At 35.9% G+C, this 21,313-nt stretch overlaps 1 pseudogene; it reads right to left on the reverse strand.

Annotated features, from left to right (window-relative positions):
- Window positions 1-771: 771 nt before the first annotated feature.
- Window positions 772-21,313, reverse strand: part of LOC128520437 (titin-like) — a 105,029-nt pseudogene continuing 84,487 nt past the window's right edge.

Raw genomic sequence — 21,313 nt, forward strand, 5'->3', positions numbered from 1 at the left:
AATAATCATAAAAATACCATAATTTTTTGCAAAGCATAATTGTTATTTTAAAACTTTTCTAAAAGCATGTATATAGTCAAAACAATCACATTACATCACAATCAAAAACCCCGCTGAGATAGCTTAGCCAATCAGCTCTCTCCTGGTTACAGCATCAACCGCGAATCAAACTAGCGATCTTCAAAGGTATATATTAATATTTAAAATAATATATAAGAAATGTAAATAATTACATGCTACAAAAACACTAATTTGTAATAGGTAAATACAGTTAAACCTTGGATTGCAAGTACCTTCATCTGTGAGTGTTTTTTAAGATGAGCAAAATATTATAAATAAATTTTAACTCAGGGAAACAAGCAAGGTTCAGAAATATGAGCAGTATTGTGTGTAATTGTCTCCCATGTTTGGTCTCAGTCCGCGTATTTCACTCGTATAGTCAACATCTGTGCGTGCGTGTACTGTTTACTATAAAACTGTGACCATGTGTGAGCTTAAAGGTTTTTTTTATTTTGTGTTTGTATGGGTTACACGCGATTGTATCAGTGAAAGGCTCTGTTGGTAAACTGGTGTGTGTGTGCGTGAAAGTTGTTCTACACAGTAGCTTCCCATTCCTTCTCCTCTGCTCTCTCTGGCCTTAATCACTACAGCTACGATTCTGTTTAAAGGTAAAGTGCTGGTTAATTTATTTTATTTTTACTTCATATATTGTATTAATAATTTTAACATGGATATGTTTGGATTGTGGAACGCATCATCGAGTTTTTCTTATATGAGTGCTTTGATATATAACCACGCTTCTGGAGACTATTTATGCATGTAATCCAAGGTTAAACTGTAGTATAAAATAAAAAAAATAAATAAAAAAACATTAATGAATCTTAACTTGAATAATCTAATGCACAAACCTAAGTAAAACAAACATTTAAAAAATTTAGTAATTAACACTACCAGCTTGTATGTTATACCGATACAGAAAAATAAAATCTGACAACTTAATTTGGATAAAGCTAAAGCTCATTCTGAGACAGAAACAATCTTTTTAAAATACATTTTTGACCTTCCTGTTGCTCCTTTATCATCCCTGAAAGCTTGTATAATACTTGTACACAACCTTTTTAAAAAATACTAACTGCTCCAAAACAATTGTATTTACCATGTTCTTCAGCTGTTTCATCATTTCTTGAGTGAAGACATTTGACTCTCTTCATGGTTATATGCAAAGAAATATACAGAATAAATATTTAATTATCATCTTTTTCTAGCTATATTCAGTACGTTTATGAAAGAAAATAGAAATAAATAAATTTGTGGGTAAGTATTTATTTTAGTCAAACTGAAACACATTATATACACAGCACAATCAAGTGCAAGGTTGTAATTCAGCTCACAAAGTACATTTTGATTCTGTCTTAAAAAAAAAAAAAATATATATATATATATATATATATATATATATATATATATATATATAATAAAAATATATTTTGGACCATAATACAGTAAAAATATAAAATAGCCCTGGTCTTTAAAAAAAAATAGTTCAGCGTTATAATTGTCACTAGTTGACTTCAGACATCGTTTGGCCTCTTAATTCTGTTATGAAATACGTCATTTGTTTGTAAAATTTGTACCATAACCATTAATGTCCAATATTCAAGTGGCCTTATTGTGTTTATGTCCCTAATCTAAATCTAGGACATCATTCTCTCTCTACTCTCTTTAAAAATATCTGCCATGTTACTGATGTTGAAAATTATGTAGTAAAATTGACTACTGCTGCTGTCACACACACACTTCATTTAATTTTAAACTCCATGGACACCCATACTGCTGCTCTTCGTATAATTTATACAGTTTACACTATGAATGAACACATGTGGAGTTATGTACTTAACAAAAAAAGGTCTCCACAGTCACTGGCCCTGAACCCAATCGAGATGGTTTGGGGTAAGCTGGACCGCAGAGTGAAGGCAAAGGGGCCAACAAGTGCTAAACACCTTTGGGAACTCCTTGGGACCAACCCCCCACGTCACACACTTGCTGCAAGGGAATACCTCTTGCTAGTGCAATAGATGAGGCGATTCCCCTGGTTGAATGAGCCCTGATTCCTAGAGGCGAAGTGAGCCTACGTGCCTCATAGGAGAGGGCAATAGCATCTCTCACGCAGCTTGTGGCCCCAAAACATGTAAAAGCTGCTCTGACTTACGCCACTGGCTGATGCGGTGGACGTGAATCTGAAGAGCACGTACTGGACACAGTGAGTGAAATCTCTCCTGTAAGCTGTAAAGGCGGAGGACAGAAGGCTTCAAAAGCAATAGGGCGCATGTTGGGAATGGAGCTTTTGGAAGATAGATAGTGAGGATGCAAAATGGCCCTGACTAGCCCAGGGGCAAAGTCTAGTCAGGATGGGGAGATAACACCATTTAGAAAAACCATCTTGAGGGTCAGAAACCTGAGGCACTGACTCTAGTGGTTCAACAAGGGGGCACAAGCCAGAGGACAAATTTTTCCTGCAGAAACTCCAGCACTGAAACAATTCGGCAGTGGACTGGGTCTACCTGCTTCGTCATGCACCAACTTTCAAATATATTCCATTTGAGGGCATAAGCTCTTCTAGGAGAGGCAAGAAAACACGGGATGAATACAGCTTACTCCATGAAAGGGTTAACTCATATGGAGATTGCTAAGAAAAGGGGAGAGAGCGTCGTTGAGGCTCCGCCCCCGGCCACCTGACAGAACCTGCCGTCTATGTTTTATTTATTTATTTAAATTTATTTATTTTTTTAAGTGCTTAGAGGCTATTACCATCTCCGCGGAAGCAAGAGAGGATGTTTATCCTTGCCCATTCACAAGAAGCGCCAGGGCGCGCTTGAGAGCGGACAGAGGAATTTCCTGATCCGATGAGAACGCGAAAGAAAGGATTTTTTAAATCCGTCTCTCACTGCTCTGCCGGATGCACGAGTTTAAGCCCCAGGAATGCGCGGTGGCTCGAGGCTTCTCAAGGAATGCGAGACACGCGCGTAGCACTTAATCAAAACAGTAAAGTGTAGAGATCGCCCTCCGATATGGATTATACACTCGGAGGGACATCTCGTTTAAAACTCTGCCATTATCCGTGAGTTAAACACTTATTTTGCTGGTTAGACACAACACGCTCACAACTAGGTGAAGACAAGAATCTGAGGAATGTTTCCGGTTCACTCCTATTTACAACCTGCAGGTGCGTCCTATCAGATGACGTCACCCACCGAGGTTATAAAAGCCAAAAATTTGGCGTGTTTGATACACACATGCTTCACAACCGGCAACATGACAAGATGTTCCCATAGCATTTTCACGCAGCATCGAGTGTAGCCTTTGAAAGGGAACATCCCCCACGCCATTACACCACCACCACCAGCCTGCACAGTGGTAACAAGGCTTGATGAATCCATGTTCTCATTCTGTTTACGCCAAATTCTGACTCTACCATTTGAATGTCTCAACAGAAATCGAGACTCATCAGACCAGGCAACATTTTTCCAGTCTTTAACTGTCCAATTTTGGTGAGCTTGTGCAAATTGTAGCCTCTTTTTCCTATTTGTAGAGATGAATGGTACCTGGTGGGGTCTTCTGCTGTTGTAGCCCATCCGCCTCAAGGTTGTGTGTGTTATGGCTTCACAAATGCTTTGCTGCATACCTTGGTTGTAACGAGTGGTTATTTCAGTCAAAGTTGCTCTTTTATCAGCTTAAATCAGTCGGCCCATTCTCCTCTGACCTCTAGCATCAACAAGGCATTTTCGCCCACAGGACTGCCGCATACTGGATGTTTTTCCCTTTTCACACAATTTTTTGTAAACCCTAGAAATGGTTGTGCGTGAAAATCCCAGTAACTGAGCAGATTGTGAAATACTCAGACAGTCTGGCACCAACAACCATGCCACGCTCAAAATTCCTTAAATCACCTTTCTTACCCATTCTGACATTCAGTTTGGAGTTCAGGAGATTGTCTTGACCAGGACCACACCCCTAAATGCATTGAAGCAACTGCCATGTGATTGATTGATTAGATAATTGCATTAATGAGAAATTGAACAGGTGTTCCTAATAATCCTTTAGGTGAGTGTACACATGTACACTTTATATACAGTATATATATATATATATACTGTATTTTATTCTATTTATATTATATATTTGTACTTATTATTTTAGATTATGGATATCTCATCGTTACTTATTAGGTCACGAATAGTTCTGTAAGCATCTCACTGCATTTCATAATGTGTATGGGTGGTGTATGTGACAAATAAAATTTAAATTTGATTTGTAAATGTTGTATATTTTATATCTTTGTCAAAACAATACTGTTTTCCAAATACTTCACTTTAGTTCATCTTACTTTTCTCCATGGCCCGCTTCAGTTCTGAGAACATGTCGCCAGCTCCATCACTGCTCTTTCCTAGTTGGGTACAAACACTGATTTAGCCATTGATAAGATAAAACACACAGTTCTATTGACCACTATTCACTTTATTAACCACAACAGACATTAGTCGTTGTATTTTAAATTAGGATAGTTCCAGGATGAAATGCTTCATTGTTGGTTAATACCATGAACAACTAATTTTAATTTTGCTTCTAACTCTTGATGTGAAGAAAAAATACTCCCATTTATTTACAGTGAAAATGTTCCGTATCTCAAAAGTTGTACATGTGTGTGCTAAACTACTCACATCAAACGACTTTTACACAGGGATAAATCAGAGCTGGATTTGCAAACAGGTGATGGCAGGTACCAGATAATCTGTGTGGATTAGCAGGTAGTCACTAACCTTGAATGATTAATCTGCATTTTTTTTGTGTGGAAACGAGTCATCCTTAATTTACTACCCACATTCCACTCAGTCCACAGTGAACTTTGTTCACTAACCTTGTTACCAATTCTAAACCGGTGCAAATTTGATACGACCTCTGGGAAGCTGGGTAGAGGTCTGTAACGGCTCCTTACAGGCTCGTTTGGGCTCAATGTGAATTCTGTCGTGTTTGTTCAGGTCATTAAGAGGAAGGAAATAATGCCTCTGTAATGCTTTGGTATCGATTCGTGCTGTTATTGAGTCATTATCGAATTTGTATTGCACATTTGTGACGTTATCGGTTTTTATCGCCTCCAGGATTTTTGCATTGCAAATATTTTTTTTATTTTTATGAGCTGTTGCCAAGACACTTCATCGCGATCATCGCACAATCAAGAAGTATGTAGCTGATTCAGAGCACACACGTGTGCATGCTGATAAGGGAAGATTGAGGACTCTTTCCAACAGGCAATTACATCGGGTTAAAAGAGCAGCTACAAGATGCAGATGGCTGGTTGATGGCCACCCCATGCAAACAAGGCTACGGCGCCAACAAGGAGGAGGTGGAGTAATGTTTTGGGCTGGAATCATGGGAAGAGAAATTGTCGGCCCCATTAGGATCCATGACGGGGTAAAAATGAAAGTATGTGGAGTTTCTCAAAGCGCACTTCCTGCCGTGGTTCAAAAAGAAGAACCGTGCATTCCGCAGCAATATAATTTTCATGCATGATAATGCACCGTCTCATGCTGCAAAGAATACATCTCTGGCTGCTATGGGCATAAAAGGGGACAAACTTATGGCCTGGCCCGCTATCCTTCCCTGACCTCAACCCTATTGAGAACCTCTGGAGCATCATCAAAAGGAGTGTTTATGATGGTGGGAGGCAGTTCACATCTAAGCAACAGCTCTGAGAGGCTATTCTGTCCCCATACAAAACAATTGAAACAGATGCCATCCAAAACCTGACAAATTGAATAGATGGAAGAGTTCAGAAGCTCCTTTCGAACAAGGGGTCCTATGTGCAAATGTAACATCACCTATAATAAAGTTTTGACTTGAATACTGTTTGATTTCAGTTACCTTTCAGTTTGTAATAATCTGCGAATGCTTATAATTTCACAAATGACCATTTTTTGTTCTTTATAAAAATTGTACTCTAATAGTTGATGACTGGAACATTACAATGACTGCAATTCATATAAGTAATTTGAAAAATCTAAGAAAAAATATGTTTTGCATAATAATTTGGAACGCAGTGTAAGCTTTGGGTTATCATAAGAAATAATTTTAAAAACTCTCCCTCTCTCTCTGCTGTCAAACTGTGAATTTGCTGTTTAGTTACTGGCTGAAACCATCACCATTTCTGATTTCAAACACCTGCTACAGTATATGACTGAGCATTTTATGGAGGAAAGAAAATCATGCAATTACATCAGATAGTCATCAGATAGTGATATTACTGCTTTAAATGCTACACATCTAACTGTGATTATCTAATGCAACGCTATGCAGAAATGTACTGATGTAAAAAGTACACATTTGTTAAAGGATGTAGTGGAGTACAAGTGAAAAGTACCCACTAATAAAAAATACTTAAATAAAGTACAAATAGGTGAAAAAGGTACTGAAGTACGGTAGTTTTCACATTAGTCACAATTGATTTTTACCATGCCCAGAAATTATTGCTTCCCCTTAGCGCTCACCTGCTGGCCAGCTTTCACATTATTTTTGTTCTCCGTACTCAGGTACATTTCAGTATTTACACTCTCTAAAACAACAGGTGGCAGTATGCACCTACTTAGTTTGTGAGCCACTATTAAACATAAGAGGAGAAAAAATGTCAAGAGCAATGCTTTCTTATGCCTTAATACTTCATCAGCTATTGCCGTGTAGGTTAAAAGATGAGATTGACATGCTACATGTGTGCACAAATTTCGGCGGAGACCGACGGCCCTGACGACATCGCATCTAAACATCAATACACATCCGTAAAAGCTTCCATATGTGATTTGATCTATGGACAAGTACAAAGAACTATGCCCGAGCCCAACTCTTGAAGATAGCCAGGGCTCGGCACCAGCAGGGTGGGGCCCAGTGGTAACGTGTTAAGACTTGGCAGTAGTATTTTATAGGGAAAAAAAAAATATATATATATTATGCTTTAAAGAGTTGAAAAACTTAAATAAATTATAAAATAAATAAATAAATTATATATATATCTTACCTGGATTTAGTTTTTTCAGTTCAGTTTTAGGCACATTACTTGGTCCAGGGGCAGCATCTATGAAAGATTCAACATGAATCATCATCTATAAAAGATTATACAGTTCTGACTGAATACTGAATAATCTGACTGGACAAGTGGAATTCTGTGAGTGATAATAATAGATGGTAACAGCACTAGAATGTTTACTTATATGCATCACTTTGCATCACAGGTGTTCTGACGATCATTAACTACACTAACTGTCAGTCACCATTATGCTGACCAACATAGGTCAGTACAGGCAGTACATAGGCAGTACTAAAGAGAGAGCAACTGCCTGCCAAAACCCACATTTAAAACCTAAATCTGTCATGGAAGCTCTTTTAGCAAGAAAACACATCTGATAACTCTGTCATCTTAAACAACACTTTGTCTCCTTAATAATGGTTTTAAAATCATTCTTAACTTCCTCTGAACCATCCATGTTTTCTTGTCACAGCTTGAGCTAAAAAACTAATAAAAGGGATTATATACCTTACATAGCTCAATATCTTTCCATTTTATGCTATTTGGAACTTAACCCTGTAACCCAGACATTAATGGAGCTGATATTCTAAAGTGAAAATATAAAGAAATTCATGAGATTAATAACAGGTTTATCCTCCTCACATTTTGGTTCCATAGTTCCAAATAGATAAAAAAAAATCACCACTGGTAATTTCACTAACTGTAGGTCGCTAACTGTCGGTCACCTTCTTAAAGTCAGTCCTGCCACTCATGGAAGAATATGCATTGGCAGAGCAAAATAACTCATAACTTTATCGTAGTTTTTAAATTCATAATTAAAAATCATAATTTCTAGAACTTAGTCTTAACTTTCATTACTCCAGTATATTTACCTCTATTAACTTCAATCAGTTACCAAACATTATGCATTAAAATAAGAAATTGGAAAAGAAACTGGTTTAAGGGGTTAAATGAAATTCAGAAATGGTCATAAAAATAATAATAATAATAATAAAATAGAAAAAAAAAACCCACCTTGATTTTTCTTTGGTTTCTTCATCACTTCAGGTTTAACACAAGTCACATCACTTGGTCCAGGAGCAACATCTAGAAAAGATTACATATTTATACCTTTTTTTGGACTATTTATATTTGATTTTTAGCTGATGTTAAAGGTAAACAAAAATAATTGCAAAAAAATTAAATGCAAAATGTTAAATGTTTTTACAGGTTTCTTCCTCAATGTTTCAGTTTTGCAACCGATTTTTAAAGCATTTCTGACACAATTACAGTTAAAACCAGATATTTACATACACCAGAAAAAAAACACAATTTTTTTTCTTTACTGTCAAACATTAAATCAGAGTAAACTTTTTCTGTTTCAGATCAATAAATATTAACATTTTTAGTAAAAAAAAAAAAAAAATTGTTATATGCATTTCAGGAATTATGTTTTTTATTATCACTTTCATGCTTCACTTTCAAGTCAGATGTATACATACACTAAGTTTATTGTGGCTTCAAACAAAAAGAAAACTCTAGATGATTGCATTCTGAGCTTAAGAAGCTTCTGATAGGTTAATTGATTCCATGTGAATTAATTGATGGCACACCTGTGGATGCATATTCAGTAAAGAGACATCTCAAACACAGAGCCCCTTTCTTTGACATTAGTGAAAAAAATCAAGAGAAATCAACCAATACATCAGGAAAAGAATTGTGGACCTCCACAAGTGTGATTCTTCCTTGGGAGCAATTTCCAGATGCCTGAAGGTCCACTTTTATCCATTCAGACAATAATATGCAAGTATAAAAAACATGGGAATGTACAACCAGCATACCGCTCAGGAAGGGGACAGATTGTGAGTTCCAGAGAGGAATGATTTTTGGTGCAAAATGTGCAAATCAACCCCAGGACAACTGCAAAAGACTTTTTACTTTTTAATTATCCACAGTAAAAATGAGCCCTGTAACCACCATGAACTGAAAGGTTACTCTGGGAGGAGAAAGTCTTCATTACTTCAAAACCACCAAAAAAAATGGCAGACTACAATTTGCAACTGCACATGGGGACAAAAATCTTGGATACATGTCCTGTGGTCTGACGACACAAAAATTTAACTGTTTGGCCATAATGATAAACAGTATATTTGGAGGGAAAAGGGGCGAAGCTTTGAAGTCTCAGAACACCATCCCAACTGTGAAGTGTGGAGGTGGTAGTATAATGTTGTGTGTGCTGCAGAAGGGACTGATGCACTTCACAAAATAGATAACATCATGAGAAAAGAAAACAATGTACAGTCGATATATTAAAGCAACATCTAAAGACATCAGCCAGGAAGTTAAAGCTTTGGTGCAAATGGGTCTTCTAAATGGACAATGACCCCAAGCATACCTCCAAATTAGTTACAAAGTGGCTTAAGGAAAAAAAAGTCAAGGTATTGAAGTGGCATCACAAAGCCTTTATCTCAATCCAATAGAAAATTTGTGGGCACTGGAAAGGCGAGTGCGAGTGCGACTGCCTACTGTTTCTAATGTTTACATGTTAAAAAAAAAAAAAAACACCAAAGTGTGTGCTCCACACAGAAACAAAAAAAAATCCCACCTTGATTTTTCTTTGGATCCTTTAGCTTTATCAGTTCAGGTTTAACACAAGTCAAATCACTTGGTAAAGGAGGAGGTCCAGGGACATCATCTATAAAAGATTACAGATGTAGAGTTTTATTTTCTTATTTTTTCACTATTCATATTTGAATATCAACTGATGGTAAATAAAAAGTAATTGCAAGATTGTTAATGGTAAAAGGGGTTAAATGAAACTCAGAAATGGTCATAAAAAATTATAATAATGAAATAGAAAAAAATATAACAAATTCCACCTTTTATCATTACTTCAGGTTTAGCACACGTCACAACACTTGGTCCAGGGGCAGCATCTAGAAAAGATTACAAATTTATAGCTTAATTTTCTTATTATTCACATTTGAATTGATTTACTGTAGTTGATATTAAATTAAAGATAAATAAAATATAATAAAAAAAAAACCAAACAAATTAAATACAAAAATATTTTGCAGCTGAGTTTTTTAGGTTTCTTCCTAAATTTGTCCTTTTTTTTTTTTTTCATTTTTACTTTTGCATTTCTGACACAATTATACCGTGTGGGTGGGTGTTACAGAGCTGCTTCCTCATTGGCCAGCTGCTGTCGGATGGGACTTACAGGACTCCATTCTTATTATCCAGCTGTTTAAATCTCCACCACATTCTTAGGACAAGTTAATATTAGCTTTAATGTCAGTTTTTAGGTTTACAATTTTTGCAACCCATGCAAGCAAAGGAAAGCGGTCTTTGTTCGAGCGCCAGTAGTCAGGTGGATTGTTGCTTCTGGGAATGGGTAGTTCAGCTAGATAAGTCTCTAGTTGTTGTGTAGCAGTTCAAGCGTGTGAAACCTACACGAGGATGGGGGGGCCGACATTTTTTTTGCATGTACCATGTAGTGTGTAGAGAGATTGTGTTTACAATTTTGGTGCATTTTACCTTTATCTGTGTTCTTCTTCACTTCTGAGTACAAATTGCCATCTCCCTCACTGCTCTTTCCTAGTGAGTAACAGTCACTGAATTAACATTCACTAAGAAACACACACCATTCTGTTTACCACTTAAACTTCCAGAACTACAGTACATTTACCTCTATTAACTTCTATTATTTTCATTTTAGTTACTGAATGTTTCTGATCAGTTACAGAACACTGTGTTAAGATTAGTAATGGGAAAAAATGGTTAAGGGGATTAAATGAAATACAGAAATAGTCATAAAAAATAATAATGAAATAGAAAAAAAAGAATCCCACCTTGATTTTTCTTTGGATCCGTTAGTTTTATCAGTTCAGGTTTAACACAAGTCACATCACTTGGTCCAGGGACAACAACTATGAAAGATTACAGATTTATAGCTTTATTTCTCACTTTATTTATATTTGAATATTAACTAATGTTAAATAAAAGGTGAATAAAAAGCAATTACAAAAAAAAAAAGAAATGCAAAAATGTTAAATGTTTTGCTTCTGAGTTTTCCACGTTCCTTCCTCAATTATTTAGTTCCTTCTGATTTGTACCTTTACATTTCTAGGTGGGTTTTACAAAGCTGCTTCCTTATTGGCCAGCAGCTTAAATCTTTACTACATTCAGGACAAAGTAAAAGTTTAAATTAAACTTTGTTTGAAATAAAACTTGCAAGTTAATATCAAGTTTAATGTCAGCTTTTTCATTTGCATTTTATTTACTTTCTATTTATTTACTCACTCACTAATTATCTATACTGCTTCTCCTGTACAGGGTCAGAGGAAGGCTGGAACCCAGGAGACTTAGAGCACCAGAAAGAATATACCCTGGACAGGGTACCAGACCATCGCAGAGCACAAGCCTTTTGCCTTAGGTAGGAAACTAAAGTCCCCAAAGAAAATGCACCAAGCAAATCGTAAGCTCCATGCACACAGACCTGAGCCAGGAATCGAACCCACAACACTGTAGGTGTAAGGCCACAGTGCTAACTACTACACCACTGTGCCACCATTGTTAATATGTTTTTTTGTTGCTTCTTTCATTTTTCTTCAATCATTTTTGAAGCAAATTGCATTATATACTGAATACACGCAGTACACACTACTGTTTCTAATGATCACAATTTTGCACTGGGTAATGCAGTAAAAACAACACATTTCTAAGTCCCTTCAAGAACATCAGCCTTATTACTGACTGTAGTAAATACAGTGTAAATATCTCTGTTTGTCAAAACAATACTGTTGTGTAGAGAGATTATGTGTACACTTTTAGTGCATCTTACTTTTATCTGTGTTCTTCTTCACTTCTGAGTACAAATTGCCATCTTCCTCACCGCTCTTTCCTAGTGAGTAACAGTCACTGAATTAACATTCACTAAGAGGAATATATCATTCTGTTTACCACTTAAATGTCCAGGGGTCCGTTCTTCATACGTCGCTAACTCAGTTAGCTGTATTTAATTGTTGTGGATTTGCCATGATATTGGATTGTTTCGTTCTTCAATGCGCTTCTCGCATTTGTTGTCATAGCACTCTACAGTTAATATACATTCACATCATACATTGTGTGACTGTGACCATACCTAACTGCCATCTTTCCTCTTCTTTTCTTTCCCCCCCTCTTTCTTTTTCCTCTCTCCTCCTGTCTCCCCCTTTCACTCTTTCTCTCTCTCTGTCGAGCTACACATGTCGTTCCTGAGCTGCCAGTGATCCAGACTCCCTCTGCCCTCCGGACGTGTCTGACCCATCCTGGTGCCCCGCTTCTGGCTGAAGATCTCGTCACATGGATGCCCCGTGTGTCTCTCTGGGATGCGTCTGGTGTCTGGGAATGATTCTCTCTACCTAGAAAATGGTTCTGGCCTTGACTGGTGTTGGCAACTGTTTCTCTGGGGACTTGACAGTTCGGTAGTTCATGACTGGAACTTCTTACAAGTCTACCTGGGTCTTCAATAACTACCTGGACTCCATATTAACATCAATTAACATCAGCTATTATAGCTGAACTGCCTCCCACCCTACACACTGTATAAATGCAGATCATTTACTGCTTTCTGTTTCACCCAAATGAGGATGGGTTCCCTGTTGAGTCTAGTTCCTCTCAAGGTTTCTTCCTATTACCATCTCAGGGAGTTTTTCCTTGCCACTGTCGCCCTCGGCTTGCTCACCAGGGACAAACTGACCATTTTGATTCATACAAATTCACATTTCATACAAACTTAAATAATTCTTTTGACTATGTAAAGCTGCTTTGCGGCAATGAAAATTGCTAAAAGCGCTATACAAATAAAACTGAATTGAATTGAAATTGAATATCCGTAAGCTTGAACCTGGAGTCTCGGGAGCTGGTTTATTTCATGTAAACAGGATTTAGGCTGCGCTCCTGTCGGGTTATGATTGGTTGAAATGGCGAGGTCACATCTAATTGGTTAAAGAGCACGACTGACTCACGTGGAAAAAAAAAAGTATATGCCCCCTGCCATGGACTTCGCCCCACCCACACACACACACAATCGCTATCAAATATTATATATGAACATAAATTCATAGGTTTATTGTTATCAAATATGATACTACTATTATAATAAACCCTAGGCACGAGACAGCCGTCAAGACCATTAATACAAATAATGTTTATTTCGTAACACATTTATTTTTCAGGGGTTTGTGATAAAGATATGCAAATAAATATTTATATATATTAAAAATAAATATTTTATAATGATAAAGTGGACGAAACTAATTTTATTATAAAATAAACAATATAAAAGTATACATGTTGTATTTAAAAAAATATTAATATTTCTCTTTTTCATTTACAACATATTTATTTTCATATTGCTTATTTTATTTTATTGTCTCATGTAATTTGTAAACCATTAATCTATGAATTTATTTTCTAATATAATATTTGATAGCGATTATGTAGGGGAGGCAATCCATGGCAGGGGGGCATTTCAGCGCATAACACGTGTTACAAAAAAAAATTTAGCCACTCTTTTTCCATTTTGTCAACCAATCGAAGGGCTTGTGATCAGTGTTTCTACTGTCGATGCATATCGCCTTTTAAACCAACGCACGAGCGCGCAATAATCCTGGACAACTCAATCCAGCTATACTAATCATCAACAACAGGTGTGCTCGAAGAACCAACTTAGCCAGATCGTAATTAGCACGATGATCTCATCTTAGATGTGCCAATTCATCTCGGATGCGTCAAGCGACGTACAAAGAACGGACCCCAGAACTACACTACATTTACCTCTATTAACATCTATTATTTAAGTTCAGAACACTATGTGTTAAGATAAGAATGTATGAAAAATAATTTAAGGGGTTCAGGAAAAAAAATCTGAAAAAAATCACACCTTGATTTTCCTTTGGATCCTTTAGCTTCATCAGTTCAGGTTTAACATAAGTCACATCACTTGGTACAGGAGGAGCATCCGGTACAGGTCCAGGTACAGCATCTATAAAAGATTACAGGTTTATGGCTTTATTTTCTTATTTTTATTTTTAACTATTGATATTTTAATATCAACTATCAGTTAAATTGAAAGTAAATAAAAAGTAATTGCAAGACCCCTCCCCCCCAAAAAAACAAACAAAAAATCTAAAATTAAATGCACAAATGTTAAATGTTTTGCTGCTGAGTTTCCCACGTTTCTTCCTTAACACTTCAGTTTTGTTGCTGATTTGTACGTTTGCATTACTGACACAAATATCCCCGTGTTACAGAGCTCCTTCCTCATTGGCCAGCTGCTCTAGGATGGGCGTTACAGGACTGCATTCTTATTGGCCAGATGTTTAAATCTCCAACACATTCTCAGGACAAGTTAATATTAAGTTTAATATCAGTTTTGTATGGTTTACAATTTTTAAGTCACTTTCAGTTTATTTACTCACTCACTGATTATCTATACAGCTTATCCTGTACAGGGGCACAGCAGGCCTGTAGCTTAGAGGACTTAGGGTCCCAGGAAGGATACACCCTGGACAGGGTACCAATCAATCACAGGGCACAAGCACACACACACACTGGAGTAACCAAAGGCAAACCACCAAAGGGTAAGCTCAATGCACATTGACCCGAGCTGGGAATCGACCCCGCAAGATGTAAGGCCACAGTGCTACATCACTGTGCCACTATTGTCAATGTATTTCTTGTCGATTCTTTTATTGTTCGTTAGTTCTTTTTTTTTACGAATTACATTCCACTCTAAATATACAGTACAAATAATTAGATTCAATTCAATTTTATTAGAATAGCGCTTTTAACAATTGACATTGTGGCAAAGCAGCCTTACACAATCAAAATAATTATTTACATTTGTATGAAATGTAAGTGTGTATAAATGAAAATGATAATGAGTAGTATAAACTACTGTTTCTGATGATCACAAGTAAGTCTCTGTAAAAACATCAGCTATATTAATGGATATGATACATAAAGCGTAAATATTTCTTTTTGTCAAAACAATACTGTTGTATAGAGAGATTATGTGTACACTTTTATCTTATCTTACCTTTATCTGTGTTCTTCTTCACTTCTGAGTACAAATTATCATCTCCCTCACTGCTCTTTCCTAGTGAGTAACAGTTACTTAATTAACATTCACTAAGAAACACACACCATTCTGTTTACCACTTAAACTTCCAGAACTACACTACATTTACCTCTATTAACATCTGTATAATAATAATAATAATAATAATAATAATAATTATTATTATTATTATCATTATCATTATTATTATTATTATTATTATTATTATACCCTCATTTCTCTTTGGTTTCTTTAGTTGTTTTAAGAAAAAAAAAAAAAGTATTTTAGCTGATCTTACCTTTATCTGTGTCCTGCTTCACTTCTGAGTACACCGTCTCATCTACCTTACTGTTTTTTCCTAGTGGGCAACAGACACTGATAAGCTGATTAAGCATTGACTAAGATAAACTACAGCACATCTAGATGGACTACCTTATAATCATTTCATTTTAATTACTGAATGATCCAAAGCAGTTATTTTAAGATAAATACACATATGGGTAATATGGAATACAAAAAGGTTGCAATTCTGTTAGTAAATTAAAAGAATTTAGTACTACCTGGCTTTTTCTTTGGTTTCTTTAGTTTTTTTAGTACAATATCAGCATAAGTCACATCACTCGGTCCAGCAGCAGCATCATCTATAAAAGATTACAGACTCGTAAGTAACTACAATGCTGTACAAACATCTTTAGCTCCCACTTATTTCTTTATACAGAAATGTAATTAAACTAAATAATGTAAATTAAATTAAAGAAATGGAAACAAATGTTTTTCTTGTGACAGGCTACAAATGTAATGGAAGATAGAGATTCTGTGGACAGGTGACTTTTATACACATAAGGAGTTGTTGTTAGAAGCAGCTTTGTAAATTAATCTGTGGTCCACATGAGCACATCACCAGTCTGTGGGAGGCAGAATTATTGTTGGTTGTTAGGGGAACTAATACTTATTTTACTCACTGAAATGAAACTCGATTTATACTATTTCAGGGAGTTTTTTCTTGTCGCTGTCGACTTATCCACCAGAGACAATCAGGGACAATAAGAGACTAACTAAATTTGCAATTTTGACCATATTTACATTTCTTTCTCATATCCTCCTCATGCATGTTCCTTGTGCATCATCACTTTTGAGTTGTTCATTTAAGACACAGATTGATTATGCAATAAATGTATTCTATTTAATTATAAATAAACACGTTTCTGAACTTTTCTCTGTCTTTATTTAAGAACTATTTTATTTTTGTGTTACATTTATAAAATGTAAAAAAGCATTTTAAGGCCTTTTTATGTGATTTGTATTTACTTGTATTTAAAGTGTAAATATCCAGTGAATATCGAACACATTTAAAGCATCCCAAAGATAAAAGGTTGTGTTTAAAAGGCAAATTCAAGGTAAATACACATATCTCAGTATAAATGTTTCTCAAAATAAACCTGTATCAAGTCAAAGTAATCTGTGTGTGTGTGTGTCTGTGTGTTTGAGAGAGAGAGAGAGAGAGAGAGAGACAGCAGGAAGATGATAATTAAGCAGTATCAAATGACAGGGAGTGCTGTTGTGATAAATATCAGCACAGTTGTAATTGAATCATAGGCATGGTTGGAAAACAAAACCTTCCCAGAGTGTCTGTTAAAATGGCTTACAGAAAAAATTCACATTATGCTACAGAACTGTCGAAGTTGTCAAGCAGTAAATCTTTGGTACAAACTTTCAAATATATTAGATGATCTTAAAACTGTTGTATTATTTAATTAAACTACCTTTATTCTAGGGTAACCCAAGAAGGAGATATTGATGTTATTTGATCATATAAAAACAAGTAAACACTATTAACAGTTGGAAATGGTGGAAATTTAGCTGTAGCCAACCACTAAACCCTAAACCACACCATCAAGCCATATCTACAGTATTTGATTTTGAATGATAAAAAATGTGATAAAAGTAAAAGAGATTATTAAAACACCAGAAATAAATTCCTAAATCCCTTGGCTTCATGGTGCTTATGTACTAGTTCTGATTTCCAGGCCATTAATCCTTGCTGGTTCTTTGAGTGATGTGTATGGCTGTGCCTTCATTTGTACGTCTCTATTGGAGAAACTGCCAAATTTAGTAACGGTAGTGTAAATCTCTCTCTTTGTTTAAGCAATAGTGTTGACTGGAGAGATTGTGTGTACACTTTTAGATCTTCTTACCTTTATCTGTGTCCTGCTTCAGTTCTGAGTACACAGTCTCATCTCCCTTACTGCTCTTTCCTAGTGGGCAACAGACACTCAGTTAGCATTCATTAAGATAAACCACTTAAATTTCCATAACTACAGCACATGTATAGTACATTATCTATTATCTTGTCATTTTATGACTCAAATCAGTCATTTTAAGACAATTACACAAATGGGTAATATGAAATCCAAAAAGGTTGCAATTCTGTAAGTAAATTAAAAGAATTTAGTCCCACCTGGCTTTTTCTTTGGTTTCTTTTGTTTTTTTAGTTCAATTTCAGCATAAGTCACATTTTCTGGTTCAGCGGTAGCATCTATAAAAGGTTACAGACACACTTTATTTCTTAAGCCAACTCTCATTTCTTCATACAAAATTAAACGAAATTATGCAAATGTAATTAAAGAAATGAAATATACTAAATACAATGCATTTATTTATACTAATCACTGGCCTGATCATCTATCATCATCTGCACCTGTTTCTCACTGGTTCATGCATCAAGTTCTAATTGCACCAGCTGGTATAGATGCCTACTGCACGGTAATACCTCGAGGTGTTTACTGATTTAATCACACTGTTTCCCTCCTTTAGTTTTCTCTATAACGGTTTCCCAAAATTTGAGATTTTTAATATATACTGTATAAAGTATATAAATAATAATAAAAAAATAAGGCCAATACTAAGTACCCCCTATTGCTTCTACAGGGTTTAAGAGGGTAAGGGCCTGTCCACAAGAGTTTAGCTGTATACGTATAAATTTTTTATCGTATTGCCGTTTCGTCCACACGGATCCAGCGTTTTAGGAGACTGAAACCGCTATTTTTTGAAACCGGGTCCCAAAGTGGATAAATCTGAAAACGACACCCTTGCGTCTTCGTGTGTACAGCCAATCCGTATATTTTGTGAAACAATGATGTCATCACATCACGTGTCGGCTGCGTCACATGTAACAGCAACAACAATAATGGCGGACTACATGATTGTGTTCGTGTTGCTACAAAGCCTACTAGCTTTATTACAGCGAAATCTTTTGTTTCTATGCAACTGTTATGAGCAACAAGCGATAATGGACAACACCATCCTGGTTCGTATACAGCGCAAAGGTTATGCCATGCTCAAAGTCTTCTTCTCCGTGTATAGTGTATCTCTATGGCAGAATTACAGCGCCCCATACTGGTCTGGCATATAAACTACAGCGTTTTCAGTGGTTTCGTGTGTACGCAATTTTTTTTAGAACGAGGGGAAAAAATTATCGGATAGGGAACGCACCGGCTTCGTGTGGACTAACCCTAAGTTTCAGCCAGGTGTTGCTAATCATCAGCAGTTGTGCAGACCTCTATACAAGCAGATAATTTTTTTTATTTTTTGCCTTGATTTTTTTGTTGGCTTCATATATGTTAAATAAATAATGGCATAGTGAAAAATGTTAAAATATTTATATAAACTTTACCTGTGGTCTTAGAATCAGTATTTTCATAGACATTCTCACCACCTTTAAATAGGAACAAAAAGACTTTAGAGGAGAAAAATAACTAATGTCAAAAACACATGGTGTGTTTATTGTTAACACAGACTGACCTGTAGGCTGATTGGTGTCCAGAATTACTGCAGAAGGAGTCTGATATTCTACACCTTCTCAACAGAGTAAAGCAGTAATATATATTTGGTGAAACAAGATCATGTTTAAAAAAAATAAAATAAATAGCAAGTGCACAATTGTCTTTGGACATATTAATCATGTTATAGACATAGAGAGCTGATTATCAAACCTTTTTTCTTCTTCGAGCGCACCAGCACGATCAGTAAGATCATTAACAAAAACAATGCGAAGGCCGAACTCAGTGCTACAATTACAACAGGGAATCCAGAAGCTGAAATTAGAAAATGAAAAGAACCCAGATATCCATTTAAATACTTAAATTTAGAAATCACATTGTTACAAATCTAACTCAAGTAAGTAGACGTGGTTTCCTCACCTCTGACTGAAACCCAGCTTTTCGGTGACTCTCCTCTCTCTGGGTGTGTACAGTGGTAGAAACCTTCATCTGACTTTAAGACACTACTGATGGTCATCTCTCCTGTAGTCTGCTTCTGGAGAACTGATCCATCTTTATAGAAATCAGCATCAGAGTCTGAGATGTTTGTGTTGCGATATAAACAGCGTAAAGTCAGAGGATTTCCCTCAGTTACAGGATGGACAGGACTCTCCAGGATCACATCACCATCTGTAGGAAAGAGAACATTGAAGCATAGAGTGGCTCAAATACAAATATAATTGTAGCATAAAGACCTCTACTGATCTGTAGCATGTAAACGTTACAGTACGACCACACTGCCATATTTATGACCAAAATAAGTTTTTGGAAATATAGACAGATGAGCAGTAAAAACTTGACCCGTCACATCAAATGTGTTACTAATTTACATTTTGGGTGATTTTTGTTATAAATATTTTTTTGTTTGTTTGTTTTTTTTTATTTAAAAAAGCTCCATTTTGATACCAAATTAATTAATTAATTTATAATGTCCATGTGTTGAGATATGGCAGTGGGAGTTTGGGTCTTGGATCTTAAAGGCATTAGATTTTGCCCAAGTGAAAGTTATGTCATGGATTAAATACATCTGTCTGTGACTAGTTTACTTTGCCATGTCTATGCAGACGGGATGATGTGGATGACATAAACTTAAGCACCTTTTTTTAGGTCGCACTGGAAAAGAGCATCTGTCACATGCCTAAATGTAAATGTAATGAAAAGTTATGGAAATGATTATGACAGCTACAAGAAAGAAGTTATGTGAATTATACAGAACAATGGGTCTGAAACCAGTCGCCATGTTGCACTGTAGGGAATCAACCCTATGTAGATTTTATAGCTTTTTTTTCCCTTGAGACCACAGGATTTATGTTTGACTTCTATTTGTTTACACAGTATAATTAATATTAAAATTTATATTAATCTCAGTTATAGAACATATTTACATTTTGTACCTAATAGTGCTGCCCTCCCTGAGACCCAAATAACATTGTAAATTTTAACATGGAACAAATTAAGAACAATTAATTTTTTAAATGTAGTATATAAATTAAAGGTCCTACACATTATATTTTTCATTAAATGTTAATATGATCTTTAGGGTCCTAATGAAAAGTTTGTATTATAAGTTAATTAAAAATTCAAAAGGTATGTGTAAAAAAAACACTACTTTTACCTGGTAAAAACTAGCTCTGTTCTCAGCAACCTGTTTCAGTACATGCTAATTTAAATGCTCATGACCTCTGCTGAGCCCGCATTGGGGATGTTACTGTAATAAACGAAAAGAAAACCACTGGGCGGCTCTTTATAATCGTAGAGTGGTTTTGTACGCACTCTCCTAACACACAGTTTAGTCCAAACAGCTTAAAATAGTGCATGTAGTGCTGTATGACCCCTTTAAAGCTTTGATCAAGAACTAACATATGTTTTGTTAAACAAGGCAGTGATGCAGAGAGATGTATCAGTTTGTTTCTTTACAATACAGTAAAACCTTGGAATGCTGAGTAACTTAGTTTACGAGTGTTTTGCAAGACGAGCAAAAAATTTTAAATAAATTTTACCTTGATAGTTTTACACTATGAGTAGTATGCATGTGCTTTTTTTGTCAAGCATCACATGATCACAACTGAGCCAGTGATTTTTCTCACTCATGCAGTGTGGGATTGTGGGTTATCGTCTCTCATGCGCAGGCTCAGTGTGCGTGAATCACTTGTATAGTCAACATCTGTGTACGTCTACTGGTACTATAGAATTGTGACCGTGTGTGTGTGTGTGTGTGTGTGTGTGTAGCATTATGTCGTGTCAAAGTGTAGTAACTGTATGTTGGTCACTGTACAGCAATAAAGACCTCTGTAAAGAAAAATGTTAAATAGGCTGTAGCAGTGTGGAAGGTGATTCTGT

This window comes from Clarias gariepinus, chromosome 1 (genome assembly GCF_024256425.1).
Source record: "Clarias gariepinus isolate MV-2021 ecotype Netherlands chromosome 1, CGAR_prim_01v2, whole genome shotgun sequence".
In the NCBI taxonomy this organism is placed as follows: Eukaryota; Metazoa; Chordata; class Actinopteri; order Siluriformes; family Clariidae; genus Clarias; species Clarias gariepinus.